This window comes from Chelonia mydas, chromosome 5 (assembly GCF_015237465.2).
Source record: "Chelonia mydas isolate rCheMyd1 chromosome 5, rCheMyd1.pri.v2, whole genome shotgun sequence".
Classification (NCBI taxonomy): domain Eukaryota; kingdom Metazoa; phylum Chordata; order Testudines; family Cheloniidae; genus Chelonia; species Chelonia mydas.
In genome coordinates, this window is record NC_051245.2 from 85,197,954 (window position 1) to 85,218,536 (window position 20,583).

The following is a 20,583-nucleotide window of genomic DNA, read 5'->3' on the forward strand; positions in this document are numbered from 1 at the left end:
TGACTGTAGAGTATGCCTTCAGCAGATTAAAGAGCTGGTGGAGAGATCTCAGAATGGGACTGGATGTCACTAAGTATACCTATGGTTATTACACCATGTTGTGTTTTAAATAATGTTTGCAAAGTTAAGGGGAAAGTATTGGAGGCAGCATGGAAGGGGTGGAGTGAGATTGGAAAGATTGTTGATTTTGAGCAGTCTGACACAGACACCCCATTACCAGAGCAGTTAGAGGCACTGTGTAGTGGAGGGAGATCTACAGATCACGTTTTGACAGTTTGTCATAGCCAGCCAGTGTGCTATTTTGAGAATAAACAGGGCATGGCCAAGTGGTGATTTGATAGAACCACAGACAGAGCAATGATGCTGTAAGAAGCTTTGGGTCAGGTATGAAAAATCTGTATCATACCTAGAAACTCTTCATTTGAAACCCCAGATATGTAAGCAGATCAGGAAATGTCTAGGAAGATGCAATTAGGTTTATTTTTTTATGGCTTGTGGATTGCTCTGTGCTAACCCCAGGTGCTTTTTTTTTGCTTGTAACCTTGAAGCTGGATCTCAAGAAAGCTATCATTGATGCTTAATTCTTTTATTTTCTCTTTTTAAATCTAGCAATAGCCTGATTTTTCAGATGTATTTTCTTCCTTTTTTAAGAACAGGATTGGAGTTCTGTGTCTTAAGAGGTTTGTGCACTCCCCCCCCCCTTCTCAGCTCTTCCCCAGAGCGGGGTGAAAGGGCTTGAGGGTACCCCACAGGAAGGAATTCCCAAGTGAGCCTTCCTGGTCTCTCAAAGGGGTTCTGCACTTGGATGGTAGCAGCATCTACAAATCCAAGGCCAGAGAAAAGCTGTAACCTTGGGAGTTTAATACAAGCCTGGAGTGGCAAGTATTAATTTTTAGCATCCTTGTGGGCCCCCACCTCCTGCACTCGAAGGGCCAGAGTGGGGAAATCAGCCTTGACAGCACCCTTTTGTATTTTCACAATATTTTATCTGAATACTCAGATATTGGTTTAAATGTGTTTCCTTTTCAGTTTCAAATGCACTGAATGTGCTTTGCTTTCGTTTTACTCATATTTGTTTCTGTCTGCAACCTGTACATATTAGGTATGTTTTTACTTGCTTCAGGCATTCTGTGAATTTTTGCCTAATACTCTCCATACTTACACTTAAGCCTTCCACTTTATTTATTTTTTTAAACATGACTTTGTTTCTCGCCCATGCACTGTTGGCAACAATTTTGACAGGCAGCTGGGTGTAGTGTTTATTAATTTAGATGGAATAAATGGGCCAAGATGTTAGCATAACTCACTGTCCAACATTAAATGGTGGGACACAAGGTTCAGGTTTTGATCTCCAGCAAATATGGGCAAACTGCAGCCCACATGACCCTCCTGCGCAGCCCTTGAGCTCCTGGCTTGGGAGGCTAGCCTGCTGCCCCACCTCCCCACAGCCTCAGCTCACCGTGCCGCTGGCACTCAGGGCGGCAGGGCTGCGAGCTCCTGCTGGCAGCGGAGCTGCGAGAGCCTCTGGCCTGCACCAGTGCTCTAGACTGCATGGTGGCGTAGCTGGCTCCAGCTGGGCGGTGTAGCTGCCACTCCTGGTGCTCTGAGTGGCATGGTAAGGGGGTCGGGGGGTTGGATAAGGGGCAGGAGGTCCCGGGGGGCAGTCAGGGGGATGTATAGAGGTCAGAGCAGTCGGGGGGGGTTAGATAGGGAGTGGAGTCCCAGGGGGGCAGTGGGTGGTCAGGGGACAAGGAGCAGAGGGGGTTGGATGGTTAGGGGTTCTGAAGGGGGGCAGTCAGGGGGTGTAAAGTGGGAGGGGACAGATAGGGGGCAGGGGTCAGGCTGTTTGGGGAGGTACAGCCTTCCCCACCTGGCCCTCCATACAGTTTCGGAAACCCGATATGGCCCTCAGGCCAAACAGTTTGCCCACTCCTGATCTAGAGACCTCAGCCTGCTTAATACCATGGCAAAACAACATTAAAAATCCTTTAAACCTTTCATTAAAGATAAAGGGGGGAGGGAGTTAAAGCATTTGAAATGCAGAGTATTATATAAGGCTTTTATTTTAACATCTCTGGCTCCCTTTCACTGAAGAGTTTTAGAAGGGAAAAAACCTCTTGTTTGACAGCCTAGATACTATCAAAGATGGTAATAACTGTCCTTTTGGGGAAAGGAGGAGAAGTTAACAGAGATGAGCTGGAGCTGTTAGAGACCAATCCCATTTCATCCCAGGTGGCGTTTGGGATTCAGCTGGAGCTGGTAGGGGTGGTGATGTCACTTGGATCCTTCTATCTGGCCTGGCCAGGACTCCTCAGGATGACAAAGGCCATGGTTCCAGGAGATGGTGGGTGTGGGAGCCATGATGGTGAAGCTTGCTCCAGTAGCTGCCATCTGTTCTTCCTCCCCACCCCTTCACCTCCTCCCTCCCCCCATCTCTCTCTCTCTACCACCCAAAGTCTCTTTAAGGACCAAAAAGGAAGCGATGGGTGCAATAGCCCAGCCCTCATTATTTTTTCCACAAGCTTGGCACAATCAGACACCAATTTGGGTTCATTAATTTCCAGTTCCACATAGTCTTTTCACCAAGCATGATTTCGACGTTATCAATTATATAATCTTCTTAAAATTATATTAACGTGATCTAGTCCAAACAAAAAGATTAGTCTACCTGGTTTTCCTGCACCAGTTTATAATGTTCATTATAGTTGCAGGACTACCTGTTCTGCACACAAATGCTGATTCTGGCATACAGGTAGGTGACAGGCATTAGGCAATACTCCAGTCTATTTTCATCCCAACTAAAAATCATTGAATCAGAACATACCAACCTCTCTTTATTAATAGATCTGGAAAAGTAGCTAGAGTTGTGTCTGTGGCCAACCTGTGCTAATTGCTGATTTAGAATGGGGCTTTTCCTCTAGGCTCTGAGCACTGGGAGTAGTGACAGTGAATACAGGATGGAGCCTGAGCAAAGATACCATGCTTGCTACACTGCTGAAAAAGTTACTCAGCCATTTCAATCTATAAATGTTAAAATAGTTATAATGTGTAAAATTATCCTGATTGACATTTCAAGGCAATAGGATATTGCTGGGGCGAGTGCAAATGGAAGTCAGTATGTTTTAGAGCTGTAACTTCAAACTGCCAGTCATTTTTGATGTATTGGAACAAGAGTTAACATACATGTTGGAGGATCTATAACAGGGCTGTACTAAACAGATCCTAGCGTCCTCCCCAAGATACAAACAACATTCAAGTTTGTGAGACACCATCTTATCCTGTCAGCATTTCAGACACATGTAAGGGCCAAATTCATCCCTGGCATAAATTATAGGAGGGATGAAATTGGCACAATAGAACTCAAGCAACATTAAAAAAGAACACCTGCTCTAGTCCTAAAATGTCAAATATCTATATTTAGTTAATACAACCTTTATTTGTGGACGTGAACATCTATTTTCTTAGAATCCACTGCTTCCACAGAAAAAGCTCATTATTCCTATTTGTATTTAAAAGTAAAAAATCACTTGCCTTTAGGAACCACTCAAGGACCTGACAAAATGATTGTGTCATACGGGGAGTCTTCTAAGAAAGGTGGAGCCGAATTTTAGTTTGTGTATTTGGAAATATTTTGGCATCATTTCTTATATTTGTCAATTGCCTTGTAAGAGTGTTTGCTGCACTAAACTGAATACAGGTTTCACTGCACTCAGACTGGAAACTTATGCCAAAGTAAGGAAAAACCATGATGGTTGTTACTTGCATCCTTTTTTTCTAAGAATCATCTACCAGCTTGATAGCTGACAAACCACATAGAAGAGAAAAAGAGCAACAATAATTAATCCCTCCTTAAGATTATAAACTGGAAAAGCTTTAAACACACACATAAAACTATCTGCTCTCCAGGCAGATGTTTTCCACAGAGCTATCACACAGCTGTAATAAGGAAATATTTAAAACCATCTGAAGTTTCCTGCAGTTTTCACTAGTACAGTATCAAAACTGTGCAATAGGATACCTTCCACCTTAAATTAAAGGTCAAAAATACTGCATAAGAAACAGACATCTGACAGATCTGAAAGAATACATGACAGCACAGCTTGGAGTTCATAGGGTCAGCACAATGTGTCTAAAACATGGGGGAAGGAGGTGAATTGCTGCTTATTTTAGTATCCATCCTATTTCCCACTGCATGGTACAATATACAATCTTCAAAATCTAAATATGGTGTTAAAACAACTCTTTAACCATACAGCTTCACTATTGGTAACACCAGAGCATACCAGAAAGCAGACAGTATCAGGATTTAGGGAAGCCCCAAAGCCAATCTAGATGTCTCTTTGCTTTGACTTCTACTCCTCCTAGCTAATGGTCTCCATCCTGTGTGAAGGGTAGAGCTAGGTCTAAGAAAGATTATGGGGGAGCATCTCCAAATCACAAGGGACTGGGTCGTGAGTGTGGGAAATTCAAGGTGTGCCCTGGTGGCAGGGGTTGGGAACACTGTGTGCAGCGGTTCACCAGAGATGCTTTAGTTTGTTTTATTCCTCTCATTCACTGGTTATGAATTGATTGTTACAAGAGGATTTTAAATTAGATTCTTTTATTGTTTCCCCCTTTTACTGGTCCTTTTGATAAAGCTATGTGGTTTGGCCTAAATCTCTTCCATCTCATTTTAGACCAGAGGTGGGCAAACTATGACCTGCCAAACTATGACTGGCCCATGGGACCCTCCTGCCCGGCCCCTGAGCTCCTGGCCCAGGAGGCGAGCCCCCAGACCCCTCCCCTGCACCTCAGCTCACAGTGTCACTGGCGCAATGCTCTGGGCAGCGGGGCTGAGAGTGCCTGGGGCAGCTCAGCTGCAGAGCCCGGCCTGACGCGGTGCTCTGTGCTGCACAGTGGTGTGGCTGGCTCCAGCCGGGCAGCGTGGCTGTAGCGCCGCCAGCCACCGGTGCTCCAGGCAGTGTGGTAAGGGGGCAGGGAGCAGGGGGGGTTGGATAGAGGACAAGGGAGTTAGAGGGGGTGGTCAGGGGGTGGGGGTTGGATGGGGCAGCAGGGGACAGTCGGGGCAGGGTTCCAGGGGCGGTCAGGGAGCAGGGGATGATGGATGGGGCAGGGGTCCCGGGTGGGGGGGGGCATTGGGGGCAGTTGAATAGGGGGCAAGGGCCGGGCCACGCCTGGCTGTTTGGGGAGTCACAGCCTCCGCTAACTGGCCCTCCATACAATTTTGGAAACCCGATTTGGCCCTCAGGCCAAAAAGTTGGCCCGCCCCTGTTTTAGACCTTCTCAGTGAACTAGCCTTGTTGCAGAAGCTCTTGTATCCACTCTCTACATTTAGACTTGAAATGGCTGCAGTCAGTTAATAGTTTTGACAGCTTAAAAACTTTCAATTTTTAGCTCATGTTAGCAAAGTGTTACCTTATTTTCAATTCACTGTTAACATGTAATATTTGATTCATCCCATTTTGACTCATTTAACCCTGCAATCAGAGCTGCTTTCATGGAACTTTGCACCAAAATGAAGTCAGCCAGACTTCAATGGGGCTCCATACATCCTGATCTATGTGTAAAATTTGTGCCAGACAACCAGATTCTCATCTGGTATAAATAACCATAGGCTTTCAAAGTCCTATGCTGATTTATGCCAGCTGAGGATCTGGCCTTTAATATTTTATTGCTATAAGATATAACTGAGCTTTAAGTTCTTTTGGACTATTATTTTTACAGTTTTCTATTCAATTGAACAAAATATTATGTAACATGAGCTTCAAACACTGAAGGAGTATCACCAAGGTCCCTGTTTCTCTTCCCCAAACTCCCTCCCTATATCTATCATCCTATTTTGCTCATCTAACCATGTCAAGTTACCAAACTCTGAAGTTTCCCCTCCTTTTGTGTCTCTTCTGTAAATGAGTGCCAGAACTGTGCACTGTATTATCCCAAGTACTTAGTTGCTGTGGCCCTCATATAATTAGAGATTCATTTTGTCTGAGTTGTTTCATACCTCTCGTGTCCATATTTAACATAGCCATCAATTCGTACCTCTAGAAGTATAGCAGATGAATTGTACAGTAAATTAATGGGCAGGGAAACTGGCCCTAACAATTATCTTCATAGAAATCGACTTCAACTCAATTCAACCCCAAACGCTTCCTCCAAGTATCTCCTCCTTTCAATAGCAAACAAATTCATCTATTCAAGTCAGGAACTACTTCTAGTCTACACTTAATAACCTTGTGTTGACTGATCTCTTGAGAACATTATTTCATATAGTCCAACTTGAAGCCCTATTAAATTTTAGATTTTACATTTCAATAATTTACAACAGTTACATTTTACTTCCCATCCAATATCCATGGGATTTTCTTTTGCAATATAGATTTCACCAAGAATAAGAGAAATGAAACAAGACATTTCAAAAATTGCAAGGTTTTACTTTACAAAATACTTCTTTCTTTCTTTGTAGGTTGGACAGCGGCAGATCCACTTGGCTGAACATCAGAAACAACTCTTGCCTTCATGATGCAGCTAACAAGCACTGCAAAAAAGTTTCGGCCACTTATGAAATGTTAATGATTAAAGTTGAAGGGAATTGTGTAGCTTCTTAAACTTTACTTTGAGAGAGCATCTATTTGCCATGGCAGAAATTAGATTCCTTTAAAGTGCAGAAGAGGAAATAGTTTCGAGTGGAGAGAGAGAGACAGACAATATTAACCACATTTGACTCATTAATGCTTTATGTAATCCCCACAGACTGTGTGCGATGCACATCTATTCTACTAATAACGGAGATGTAGGTAGGCCATATAGTTAAATAGGTATGCAGATATATCCAGCACTTTCTAGTATACTTCTATGAATATATTTTCCTAGAATTGTTTTCAGATTGCAATTTGTAAAAAAGGGCTGCCACCAATTTTTAGTTTAAAGAAATTGTAATCAAAGGGGACATTATGCATTACACATACATGATTAAAGTATTCAATGACAATGTTATCTATTCCCTGCTTTTACGTAACCAGGCACAATAGGGCCTACACCTAACTGGCATCTAGGTGCTAACACAATATAAGTGTTTAATAATAATCCTTGTGGTTAATAAGACCCTGTTAAGGCATTTATTGCAACAGCTGAACTTCAAGTTATTACACTCTGGTACTCCAGCAAAAGTTACATAAGCTCAATGCACATTGCTTGCAGAAAGGTGAAGATGCAACATAACTATATGAGACACAAGAACAAATGGATATAAACTGGCCATTAGGAAGTTTAGACTTGAAATTAGATGAAGGTTTCTAACCATCAGAGGAGTGAAGTTCTGGAACAGCCTTCCAAGGGAAGCAGTGGGGGCAAAAGACCTATCTGGCTTCAAGATTAAACTCTGTAAGTTTATGGAGGAGATGGTACGATGGGATAAAGATCAATTAATTGCCAAAATCATGTTAACTATTCACGGTAAATAGGCCCAATGGCCTGTGATAGAATGTTAGATGGGGTGGGATCTGAGTTACTACAGAATTCTTTCCTAGGTATCTGGCTGGTGAATCTTGCCCACATGCTCAGGGTTTAGCTGATCGCCATATTTGGGGTTGGGAAAGAATTTTCCTCCAGGGCAGATTGGAAGAGGCCCTGGGGGTTTTCGCCTTCCTCTGCAGCATGGGGCACGGGTCACTTGCTGGAGGATTCTCTGTACCTTGAAGTCTTTAAACCATGATTTGAGGACTTCAATAGCTCAGACATAGGTGAGAGGTTTATTGCAGGAGTGGGTGGTTGAGATTCAGTGGCCTGTGTTGTGCAGGAGGTCAGACTAGATGATCATAATGGTCCCTTCTGACCTTAATATCTATGAGTCTATGAGTCTATCAATGCTTCACCTGCTTATCTGACTATCAGCTGCAATACAAAAAATAGCAGATGGGTAGAAGATTTTGACTTAAGAGGTTTTTGAATGATGAGGACAGTGTGATGGGGTTAAAAATTATTTTTAACATTGAGGGAAGATGCAGCTTTAATACAATAGAAACAATGTTCGAGGAGGTTTTGTTTTTGTTTAAAAAAAACTGCTCAGACAAACTTAGCTGACAAATGGTTGAAATTATCCACTATTTTAGCTAGAAGTCAAGTGAGAATCCTTATTGTCATTCCAAAATTGAAGTGTACAGTAGAGTAGGGTGACCAGACAGCAAGTGTGAAAAATCAGGACAGGGGGTGGAAGGGTAATAGGACCTATACAAGACAAAGCCCCCAAAAAATCTGGACTGTCCCTATAAAATTGGGACATCTGGTCACCTTACAGTAGAGTGATATCTACCCCTCACCACATTAAGTCTACTACCAAATGACCTAGGACTGAGTTAATAAATATGGTTCCTGCTTCAGTAACAAAACCGTGGCATAGACGCAATAGCTTCAGTGGGATTACTCATGTGAGAATGTTCATTAATGCGAGCAGAGATTTCATAATTTGTTCCATAACCAATTCACAAAACAAAATGAAAGTGAGCTCTCTTGTACATTTAACTTATAAAAAGCCTCTGTATATGAGTCAGCATAAGTAAGTGGCAGCACTATGTATTAACTTAGGTCCAGATCTAGTAAGTCACACGCAGAGGTGAAAGTAAGCTGGTCCGGTACGGCATACCAGCAAGAGCTGGTACACAGCCAACCGTACCAGCAGGAGGCAGCTTCCCCAAGCAGGCAATTTTAAAGGGCCCTGAGCTCCTGGCAGCGGCAGGATCCCCGGGCCCTTTAAATTGCCGCCAGAGCCCCACGGCTGGAGCCCTGCGGTAGCAGCGGCAATTTAAAGGGCCCGCCCCTTCCGCCCAAGGGACCCCCCTACCCAGGACCTTGGCCCTACATACTGGTAAGTCCCTTAAGTTTCTTTCACCCCGGTCATATGAATTAGGCAAATAGTCCCATTGAAGTGGATATCTTAGTGAAGAAATTTGACGTTCTGTAAAGTGTCAAAACCAAAGTTTCTCTGATCCTAAAAGATTCAGAAGAAGCTGAAGTTTATCCCACTTTATCATAAGATACAAAGCAAAGCCTAACCACCATTGTTTGTACAGCCTTGAACAGCAATCTTAGCAGTAGCACACAAAGCTTTCAGGACAATTAAAGTTATACAAGCAGGCCGTAGGTGCATGGCTCTGTCTTCTCTCTCATGCCCTGACCAGGGCTGGAGTAATTCCCTGCTACTGCCAAAGTGGTAACTCACAAGCTCTCCCGCTCAGTTCAGTCACATCTCTGACAGTCTTATCCTTGTTGCTAAGAAGTATGTCAGCTAGGGTGACCAGACATCCTGTTTTTAAAGGGACAGTTCCATATTTTAACTCTCCTGTGGGTGTCCCAACTTTTTATTAAAAAAGGGCAAAATTGTCCCATATTTTAACTCCCCCCACCCCCCGCACAAGTACTGGCAGGTCCTGCTGCTGGCCAGAGTGGGGGTCTAGTGGACAACGATGTGCAAGGTTGGTAGCAGGGCAAATCATACAATATCAAGGTTGGAAGGGACCTCAGGAGGTCATTTAGTCCAACCCCCTACTCAAAGCAGGACCAATCCCCAATTAAATCATCCCAGTCAGGGCTTTGTCAAGCCTGACCTTAAAAACTTCTAAGGAAGGAGATTCCACCACCTCCCTAGGTAACACATTCCAGTGCTTCACCACCCTTCTAGGGAAAAAGTTTTTCCTAATATCCAACCTAAACTTCCCCCACTGCAACTTGACACCATTACTCGTCTTTCTGTCATCTAATACCACTGAGAACAGTCTAGAGCCATCCTCTTTGGAACCCCCTTTCAGGTAGTTGAAAGCAGCTATCAAATCCCCCCTCATTCTTCTCTTCTGCCGACTAAACAATCCCAGTTCCCTCAGCCTCTCCTCATAAGTCATTTGTTCCAGTCCCTAATAATTTTTGCTGCTCTCTGCTGGATGTTTTCCAATTTTTCCACATCCTTCTTGTGGTGTGGGACCTAAAACTGGACACAATACTCCAGATGCGGCCTCACCAATGTCGAATAGAGGGGGAACGATCACATCCCTCGATCTGCTGGCAATGCCCCTACTTATACATCCCAAAATGCCATTGGCCTTCTTGGCAACAAGGGCACACTGTTGACTCATATCCAGCTTCTCGTCCGCTGTAACCCCTAGGTCCTTTTCTGCAGAACTGCTGCTTAGCCATTCGGTCCCTAGTCTGTAGCAGTGCATGGGATTCTTCCATCCTATGTGCAGGACTCTGCACTTGTCCTTGTTGAACCTCATCAGATTTCTTTTGGCCCAATCCTCTAAATTGGCTAGGTCCCTCTGTATCCTATCCCTACCCTCCAATGTACCTACCTCTCCTCCCAGTTTAGTGTCATCTGCAAATTTGCTGAGGGTGCAATCCATGCCATCCCCCAGATCATTAATGAAGATATCGAACAAAACCAGTCCCAGGACCAACCGTTGGGGCACTTCACTTGACACCGGCTGCCAACTAGACATGGAGCCATTGATCACTACCCGTTGAGCCCGACAATCTAGCCAGCTTTCTATCCACCTTATAGTCCATTCATCCAGCCCATACTTCTTTAACTTGCTGACAAGAATACTGTGGGACACCGTGTCAAAAGCTTTGCTAAAGTCAAGGAATAACATGTCCACTGCTTTCCCCTCATCCACAGAGCCAGTCATCTTGTCATAGAAGGCAGTTAGATTAGTCAGGCATGATTTGCCCTTGGTGAATCCATGCTGACTGTTCCTGATCACTTTCCTCTCCTCTAAGTGCTTCAGAATTGATTCCTTGAGGACCTGCTCCATGATTTTTCCAGAGACTGAGGTGAGGCTGACTGGCCCGTAGTTCCCAGGATCCTCCTTCTTCCCTTTTTTAAAGATGGGCACTACATTAGCCTTTTTCCAGTCCTCCGGGACCTCCCTCGATCGCTATGAGTTTTCAAAGATAATGGCCAATGGCTCTGCAATCACATCCGCCAACTCCTTTAGCACTCTCGGATGCAGCGCACCCGGCCCCATGGACTTGTGCTTGTCCAGCTTTTCTAAATAGTCCCGAACCACTTTTTTCTTCACAGAGGGCTGGTCACCTCCTCCCCATGCTGTGCTGCCCAGTGCAGTAGTCTGGGAGCTGACCTTGTTTGTGAAGACAGAGGCAAAAAAAGCATTGAGTACATTAGCTTTTTCCACATCCTCTGTCACTAGGTTGCCTCCCTCATTCAGTAAGGGGCCCACACTTTCCTTGACTTTCTTTTTGTTGCTAACATACCTGAAGAAACCCTTTTTGTTACTTTTAACATCTCTTGCTAGCTGCAACTCCAGGTGTTATTTGGCCTTTCTGATTTCACTCCTGTACGCCTGAGCAATATTTTTATACTCCTCCCCGGTCATTTGTCCAATCTTCCACTTCTTGTAAGCTTCTTTTTTGTGTTTAAGATCAGCAAGGATTTCACTGTTAAGCCAAGCTGGTCGCCTGCTATATTTACTATTCTTTCTACACATCGGGATGGTTTGTCCCTGTAACCTCAATAAGGATTTTTTAAAATACAGCCCGCTATCCTGGACTCCTTTCCCCCTCCTGTTATTCTCCCAGGGGATCCTGTCCATCAGTTCCCTGAGGGAATCAAAGTCTGCTTTTCTGAAATCCAGGGACCGTATTCTGCTGCTCTCCTTTCTTCCTTGTGTCAGGATCCTGAACTCGACCATCTCATGGTCACTGCCTCCCAGATTCCCATCCACTTTTGCTTCCCCTACTAATTCTTCCCGGTTTGTGAGCAGCAGGTCAAGAGGAGCTTTGCCCCTAGTTGGTTCCTCTAGCACTTGCACCAGGAAATTGTCCCCTACACATTCCAAAAACTTCCTGGTTGTCGGTGCACTGCTGTATTGCTCTCCCAGCAGATACCAGGGTGACTGAAGTCTCCCATGAGAACCAGGGCCTGCAATCTAGTAACTTCCTTTAGTTGCTGGAAGAAAGCCACGTCCACCTCATCCCCCTGGTCTGGTGGTCTATAGCAGACTCCCACCACGACATCACCCTTGTTGCTCACACTTCTAAACTTAATCCAGAGTCACTCAGGTTTTTCTGCAGTTTTATACTGAAGGTCTGAGCAGTCATACTGCTCTCTTACATACAATGCAACTCCCCCATCTTTTCTGCCCTGCCTGTTCTTCATAATTCCTTCACTGTGCCAGGACTTCCAGTTCTCCCTGCTGGTTTCCTTCTTGCATTTGTGTATAGGCACTTGAGATAACTTGCTGATCGCCCCTCTTTCTCAGTATGAGGCAGAAGCCCTCCCCTCATACTCTCCTGCTCATGCTTCCTCCCAGTATCCCACATCCCCACTAACCTCAGGGCTTTGGTCTCCTTCCCCGGTGAACTTAGTTTAAAGCCCTCCTCACTAGGTTAGCCAGCCTGCTTGCGAAGATGCTCTTCCCTCTCTTCTTTAGGTGGAGCACATGGGGCCATCCACTCCCCCTGCTGGTCTGTCAGCACAGCCCCTGCTATATGCCAGCTCTTGGCCAGCAGGGCCCACCTCCCGTCCAGTTTCCAGCCAGCCCTAGCTGCACATGGCAGTGGCTGGTGAGCGTGGGGAGGTGCCAGGTGGCGGCTGGTTACGTGTCACCTCTGCTGCCCACTCATCAGCCCTTTATGTGCTCCCCCTCTCGCTGTCCTCTCCCTGTTTTGCCCCTTCACCGCAACGCCTCACCCCGAGCCCCGACGTGCCTCTTCCATAACCCCCCTCCGGGGTGCATCCCACTCTCAGCACTGTGCAGAGAAGCAGCCCCTGGTTGGAGCACTCAGCTCACCAACAGCCTGGCCAGCAGACTCCTTCCTTCCCCCACTGCCTCTGGCTGGGCTGATGCCTGAGAAAGCACAAGATGCTCTGGCTCAGAACACTGGTTAGGAGGAGCCGAGCCCTGCATGGGCCAAAGCCCTGCACAGCACTGGCATGGGGAAGCCTTTTCGCCCTTCAGCTAAGCTCTGGAGTAGCGGTGGGGTGGGGGGAGTGATTTCCAGCATGTTCACTCCCAACCCTGCAGGCTCCACAGCAGCCCGCAGGCAGAGGCTTAGCACCCTCTTCACTCACTTCCCCATCCCCCCTCTATCTTGCCCCCAGGGAACACGGGGCTGCTCTGTCCCCTAGACACACTCCCCTGCTGAGCCACCTCTCTGACTGGGTTTGCTGACACCCCTGCAGTCAGGTTACCTGGGCCCTGGTGCATAATGCTTAACCCCTTCTTGCCCAGGCTGTAGCCTGGGGACAGGAGGTAGCTGGGTTATGCTGGTGGCCAGCAGCAGCCTTGAGGTGTTAGCTGCCCTTTGAGACTGTGCAGGCAGGAAGGGACAATCTGCTTCCAGTCACATGGGAGTGGAGCGGGTGGGGGAGAAGTGAGCTTTGCAAAGGCACAAGCCAGATCATCCCTTCACTCCCCCTCCTCCCCTGCAGCTGAAAGCAGCTCCCATCTCTTCCCTCCCACACAGTGCCAAAAGGCTGTTGCTGGCCACATTGTGGTGCGAACCCTGGCAGAAATCTAGGGAGGGAGGTATGTGACCCTGCCTGCCCCTCCTTCCCACGTGTTGCCTCAGGCAGATGTGGCACCAAGTAAGGGGGGGTGGGGGGGGGGTCTCTGTCCTGGGGACCTAGACAGGTATGGAGGGGGAAGAGAGAGAGAGACACTCCTCCCCAAGCGAGCCCTAAAGCCTTAAAGACAAGAAGGTAAATAAAAAGAATCCAACTATACAGTATTTATTTTTTTAACAGAGGCTCAGTCAACTTGATGTTAATTTGAATGTTTGTACTACATAGTTCTGATTGATTGCCATTGAACTCTCTTGATTATGAGTAATTTTATCAGGTGTCCTGTATTTAGCATAGGGAAATATGGTCACCCCTAATGTCAGCATACCTGTTGGCTGCAAGGGGAAACAGACTGCCCTTCAGTTCAGCTTTCTTTTGTTTCTCATGAGCAGGGAAAGGGTTAAGATGATACATCTCAGTAATGTCTCAGGACTGGAGTACCTAATTAATTCAGATGTCATTGAGAGTACCTAAGATCGGTTCTATGATCTCTTTTTCACACCTACATGCCAGTTATTTTCTCTTTTGTCTCACACGGTTGTGGGTTGCTCCCAACCCCCACCTTGTCTTGGCCTTTTCCTCAAAATCCTGCCCCTCCCCCAAGATCAGGTAGTAAATCATGGACAGTGGAGATCAGCATGGTCCTGCTGCCTCTGTATCCCTACAGTGTGTTCTTTTTTTGGCTTGGGTTTGGTCTGTATTTTGGGGAAGTTTTGAGAAACTCTTAATTAGACAGGAAGGTTAAAAAAATGCAAAGTTGTTCTTCCAGTCCTGTTTGAAAGGGTCAGCCAGGGTTTTTGAACTGCTTCACTCATTCTGTGTAATAATTTTCTTGTACAGAATGAAATGTCAATCTTCTGAAGATATGGCTGTCATGAATTCACCTGACAGATACTTTTTAACTTGACTTCTGGCAAGACTGAAAGCTGGTATTATTTGCAATCAAGCAAAATAATATTTGTTTGAGATATTGAGCTGCACACTAGTGAAGATAGCAGTGAACATGAGACACCTGCTGACATACTGGCAGTGTTGATTTCCTTTTGCTTAGTAGCACACGTTTCTTACACTCCCTTTGGTGAACCTCCCTGTACTGAGGCATTTCCAAAAGCAGAGGCAGTTAAACGTATAATCATGGGGAAAGAAACCAAACAAAGAGACCAAGACATGGCTAATATTGCAAAGTAAGTAGAGTTTGCTTCTTAGTTGTAATGTGTTCAAATATATATGTCTGAAGTGAAACTTTCAGCTTTTCAGAAATTGAGACCTAGGTTCAGAATGAGACCTACTTTGAGATGTTTAGTCTTTCATTTGTTTTACCACGGATTGCTCTGACCTTTACTAAGTTTTGATTGCTCAAAGCCAGTGTTCTGGCTGTCATACCATAACTGACAGATATTATCAATTCTTCGCCTAAGGATTGAGCTGACGCCCACTGAAATCAGCATCAGTCATTCAATTGACATCAATGGTCTTAGGTTGAGGTCATTATGGTTGACACCCCTGTTTTATTAAGGACCTCATCCAAAGCCAATTGAAATCAATGGAAAGACTACCACTGATGGTTTGGATCAAGTCCTTAAATTGAGGGTGTCAGTCATTTTTGAAGATTCAGAGATGTAGTCCCTGCTCAACAAGCTGTCTCTTTAAACTAAGACTTATATTTCATAGGGAATGAAGTGAGTTTTATTTTCTATGGTCCACAGAAAGATATGATCATTTTCCAACCCAGGATAGGCAATACTGGAGTCAGCAGCACCCCACGCACAGACTTCACTGGGTAAGGTTCCAGGAGGAGGTCTTCAGTGCGGCCTGGGCCTTTACCAAGAAATGCTCATCAACCAACTCGAAGTTACTTTGTCAATGAAAATGTGTAAAGTAGGCATAGCATGGTCACGGATGTCCAAACATGCTCCTCCACAGTAACATGGCTTGCAAAAAGGTGATTGAATGTGACACTTAACATGCCATACAATTGTAATAGAGCAAAATATTGCCCCAAAAGTCTCATTATGTTTTATAAAAAGCTTTAAAAAAATAATCTAGGGATTTTCTATTGTATTATTTTGGACAAACAGACCAATATCTATTTCTACAAACAGATGAGTCTGATTCTACAGGCTGTTTCTCCTTCCCCACTCCTTCACTTTGAGCTCTTTCTAAACTGAATTTTAATCACATACAGAGATTTCAGTGGTTAAAGTGTCAGTCATCTGAGACTTATGGAGTTGGATTATTCAATTTCAAATTGCTATGCCTATTCATGACTATTTTAGAATGTGAGCACCTAAGCTGTTTCCACAAGATGTAATGGTGAACCATCATGCCACATTTGTGCATTCACAAACTGAGCAACAGCATGTATAAATTGCCATCTGAATTATATGTATATAAATATGGGACTTGTTCAGGTCACATACACAGTTATAGTGGTGGCAATTTAGATGTCTGCATTTGGACTTTAAACAAACTGTTATTGAACAGATGTGATCTGCTTGGGTCAGTAAATATTTAATGCCGATTTTGGCATTTAGACATACTATCTAATAATTACTGCATTATTGAATGCTGCTCTACTTGGCAACTTATTGTTTATAGCTTCCTCCGATGCTATTTTTTCTGTCAGGCCATGAAATATTTGATTAAAAGGATCACACAGGCATACTTACATAGTAAATCGTAGAAACTTAGAAAGAGGTATAGACTAATAATAAAGAATATCCATTTTAAAAAGACTGAAGTTGCACATTAGTCTGCTGTAACTCTCAATAAGCCATTGCCGAATGATTCTGAAGAGTTCATTGCCTCTTACATCAGCTTCCATTCAAAGCTTATTTGCACTAACCCCTGATTCTAAAAATCTTCAAAAATTGTAACTGCTAAATAGGGTGACCAGATGTCCCTATTTTATAGGGACAGTCCTGATATGTGGGGCTTTGTCTTATATATGCGCCTATTACTCCCCACCCTCAATAGCAATTTTTCACACTTGCTATCTGGTCACCCTACTTCCAAGTTCAGGGGGTGGGGGGGAGGGAGAGAGAGAGAGAGTGTGTGTGTGGTTTGAACAGGATAGACTTTCAGTTTAACTTGAGGTGAATCTGACAAGACATTTGAGATATATCCCTTATTTTAAGGCTTCCTTGCTACAGTCTAGTTCAGAAATAGTTTGGCCTAGAATATTCAAGTCCTTATATGTTCAGATGGATTTTTCCTTCAGGAAGTACCCCATTGTTTGAGATATTTAGAACTGAACTATGCAAAGCACTAGAAAATATCCTGTAGATTAACAGGATTACCTCAAACTTTAGGATCCTCACCCCAAATGTAATTCCTGCCAATAAGAGCAAGGAAATTCAAAGTTTAGTCTGATATTTCAGTCTTAATTTATGCTATCATGGATAATCATTGAGTTCAGGGCACCATCTATTTCTTAATGTGCTATATCCTGGCCTTTCCAATTGGTGTAACAAAGCTAATGTGTTTTTAAATGTAGCTTTTTGTGTATTAATATGACATATTGACCTTCAGTTTTTCCTACTGAAATGCACTTGCTTTTTATGTTCATTCATAGATTGAATGTATTTACATAACAATTAAGCATAAAAAACATTCACCTCAGGGGGCATGCAGTTGTAAATAAATGTAAACAAACACTGTGCTCAAACAGTATATATTATATAAACTGAAACCATAACAGGGGGGAAGAGAAGCCATTCCAAACACAAGTTTCACTGGAAACCTGGACAGGCCACTATCCATCCAGTTCAAATTTGCTCACTCTACAACCAAAATAAGTTTCTTAAATGACAGCCCTACACACTCAAGCTAGGGATTTGTCTTCAGCAGACTTTGGTTCAGAGCCTCAGATGCATCGGATCTGCAGCACTAAGGGGAGTAGAAATTACTGAGATCTCTATTAAAAAAAGCAAAGACGTGACTACATACATAACAGGGCAGATCTGTTGAAAAAGGAGATGTAATTTTAGGGAAAAGAAAACCAAACAATGGCTTCACTTTAATCTTTTGTTTTAAATGTCATTTATAACCTCAGCATAATTATTTTGGAAGGGCTGTTATAACAATGTATAAGTTATAATACAATACAAAATTACAGTGATTAAACTAAAATTCTCAGATATCCAAGACGGCTGTGCCGCGGAAGCTAAACTTGGAGTAGGCTTCCATTGTGGATAATTTCATGTTCCCTTTGTATTGCTGGGTTAATTATATTTTCTGTATATAAATATTGCCATTTGTCTACTGTTATTACTGTTCAGCAGTAACAAGACAGTTTTACATTTTTACTCTTATTTTTCTGACTTGGAACCTTTATAATTTACTTGTGCAAGCATGTAGTACTCCTGTCTCTGTAGACATTCTATGTGGGTTGCATGGTAATTTGGTGTAACCACCCTGAAAACCCTTTGGTAGGTGATGAAGTAGGGCAGTCTTTTATAAAGATAAGTCAGTACTTCAATGACTAGGAATTCCTAGTATAGACCTAAATTTTTCTTTTTTGATCTTTTGTTATGGTATGCAGTGGCATATATGCTACCATATAAGGTATGGATCTTGTAGTATTCAGAATTAAAGATTTCAGAAAAGGAAATAAAATTGTCTACATTTTATATTCAGGAAGTAGTTTCTCCTCAAGGATATCCAGAAAGTGGGATCTGATTCACGAAGCAATTTGAACCTACTCCTCATGCTAAAATCTTTTGTGCAACTTTTGCATTAGAGGTACATGAAGAAAGCAAAGATTTGGTTTCAGAATCAGTTTTCTGAAACTCATTGGAAGAGTGAAAATTCCTAAAACCCACGATGGTGAACAATTAGGTTTAACATTTCTTTCTAAGTATTATTATAAGATAGTCCAAAGCCTGTAACTAGTTGAAAAATACTTTTTCTGCATGTGGAAAATTGACAAAACCAAAGTTTTTTCCTGATTTTGTGGAACTTTTAGGGGAGATATTTAAACTAAAAACTGAAACATTTCTATTCAGAATGGCACTTCAGGGCCTCTTATGAGTTTGGGCACCTTATGCTCTCATTCTCCCCTGCAGACTTGGTTTCCTGGTTGGACTACGTCTTCCACAATACACCATGTTTTCTCCTCTTGGTGAAGGAAGAGGGTATGTCCTAAGAGTCCATTTGGCTGTGGTGCATCATGAAAGATGTAGTCTGACCAGAAAATATGAGCAGGGGGAGAACAGGAGCATAAAATATCTGAACTTCAATTCCTGTGAGTGCCATTTTAGCTGATATTTTCCACTGAAACAGATCCTTTGTCAAAAATTCCAGTAAGTCAGAAACCCAATGTTTTACTGAAAGATGGAACAATAGAATATTTTTGGCCAGCTCTAGTTCTAAGGTAAATTAAATAGTCAAGTAGTTATTGTATTATTATAGAAACCTGAGAACCTCCACAGAAAATTTTCTACTTCTTGTTAAAAGCCAGCATTTGGCTTTTGATGAAAACAATTTTATGTTTTTAGTTTTATATGTGCCAGTAAAGCTCTCACTTACTGATTGAGAAAACCAATTTTCCACTGAGAAAATTTGATGTAAATTTCCCTCCCTTTTTTAGGTTCTCTCTCACTATTTTAGGAGCCAGTCTTATTCCCACTGAAGTCAACAGCACAAGTTCTGGTGTGTGATTATGTCTTTCCTGAATAAGCAACACACCAGCAAGTCTGTGTCTGCAGTGTGGTAGGGGTGGGGAAGCATATTCTGGTTATTTACTTTAGTAGTGGGTGCAGGAAAAGGCCTCTATATGGGATTAAAGGTATTTTCCAGTTACATGTAAATAAAAATGTCAATATTATAGCCACATTTTGCTGAATGAATTTTCTTGATCCTTATACCATATTCAGTCTCACTTTTCTATATACAGCATCAGCACACATACAATATAAAAGCATAATCATGTTTTTAAAACAGCTAAGTAAAGTGCCCTTGAGACAGCAAGGTATAGGATTTCTATCACAACACCCAAGAGTATGAAAAGAGAAATTTTACAGCTTGGATAGATCCCCATTAAACAATAAAAAAAAACACCATAAGGTCTAGGTTTTAAAATCTTTCCTCATATTTTCATCCACAGAGCACAACCGACCCATAATAAAGAAAAAATGAGCTGCTTACCAAATCTTTATGTTTCCAAAACTTAACCAAACCCAGGAAAGAAAAGACTTATCCACTCTTCCCTTTTATAGGCCCAGCTGTTGTGATTTTTGTTAAAGTTAGTAATTTGTCTCAGCTGAGCCCAATAATATTCCCCACATTATTGGGATGTTTAACAGGCCCTGCTGTGAGGGGAAAAAAAAAAACCTGTTGCAGCTTTCCACTTCAGGGAAAAAGATTTAACTCCATCCCTGTCAGTCATTATATGTCGTCTATATATGTTTTCATCATAGAGAACACTCCCAAAGTCTGCAGAGGGGGAAAGTATTCATCATGTAATTTCCTTAAATAGTACAACATTCATTTTGCATAAATAAAAACTGCAAAGGATTGAACACTGTGGTATGACCCCAGTCCTGTAAACACTAACACAATCTGTAACTTTACTATGCAAGTAGTTCAGTAGTCGTCACACAAGTTAAATTACATACATAAATAAGGCCCAGATCCACAAAGGGCCTTAATCACTTAAACCCCAGACTTAGGCTACACTGCAATTCATAACACCACTGCTTGGCTGCCGACTAACCCTAAATTTGCTTTGCACCTAAAATTTCCCTAGGCACCAAAGTTTCTGTCTCTGGACAGGTGCACTGCTGCTGCTTCACTCCAAGTGCCGGTCTCCCACCAAAGCCCAAGCATGGATCCATAAACCAGAAAAAGATAGGCAGAGGAGTGCGTGCCTTCTATGTGTGTGTTTTATAGGTGTGTTCTGAGCAAGCCTAGCAAGCCCCATTCAAAATCCAGCCTGAGGAGAAACTACCACCCACCTTCTATTTTTTAGCTCAATGCTTAGAGCAATCACCCAGGATGTGGGAGACACAGGT

At 43.2% G+C, this 20,583-nt stretch overlaps 1 long non-coding RNA gene across 2 annotated transcripts in view; it reads right to left on the reverse strand.

The window, feature by feature from the left end:
* LOC122465888 overlaps positions 1-20,004 on the reverse strand; it is a 35,086-nt gene extending 15,082 nt beyond the window's left edge. The window contains exon 1 of one of the 2 annotated variants that reach the window (XR_006291018.1): positions 19,718-20,004. This is a non-coding gene — a long non-coding RNA (uncharacterized LOC122465888). The remainder of the gene's footprint in view (positions 1-19,717) is intronic. The other variant, XR_006291019.1, reaches the window with a different exon arrangement.
* Between the last annotated feature and the right edge of the window lie 579 nt (positions 20,005-20,583).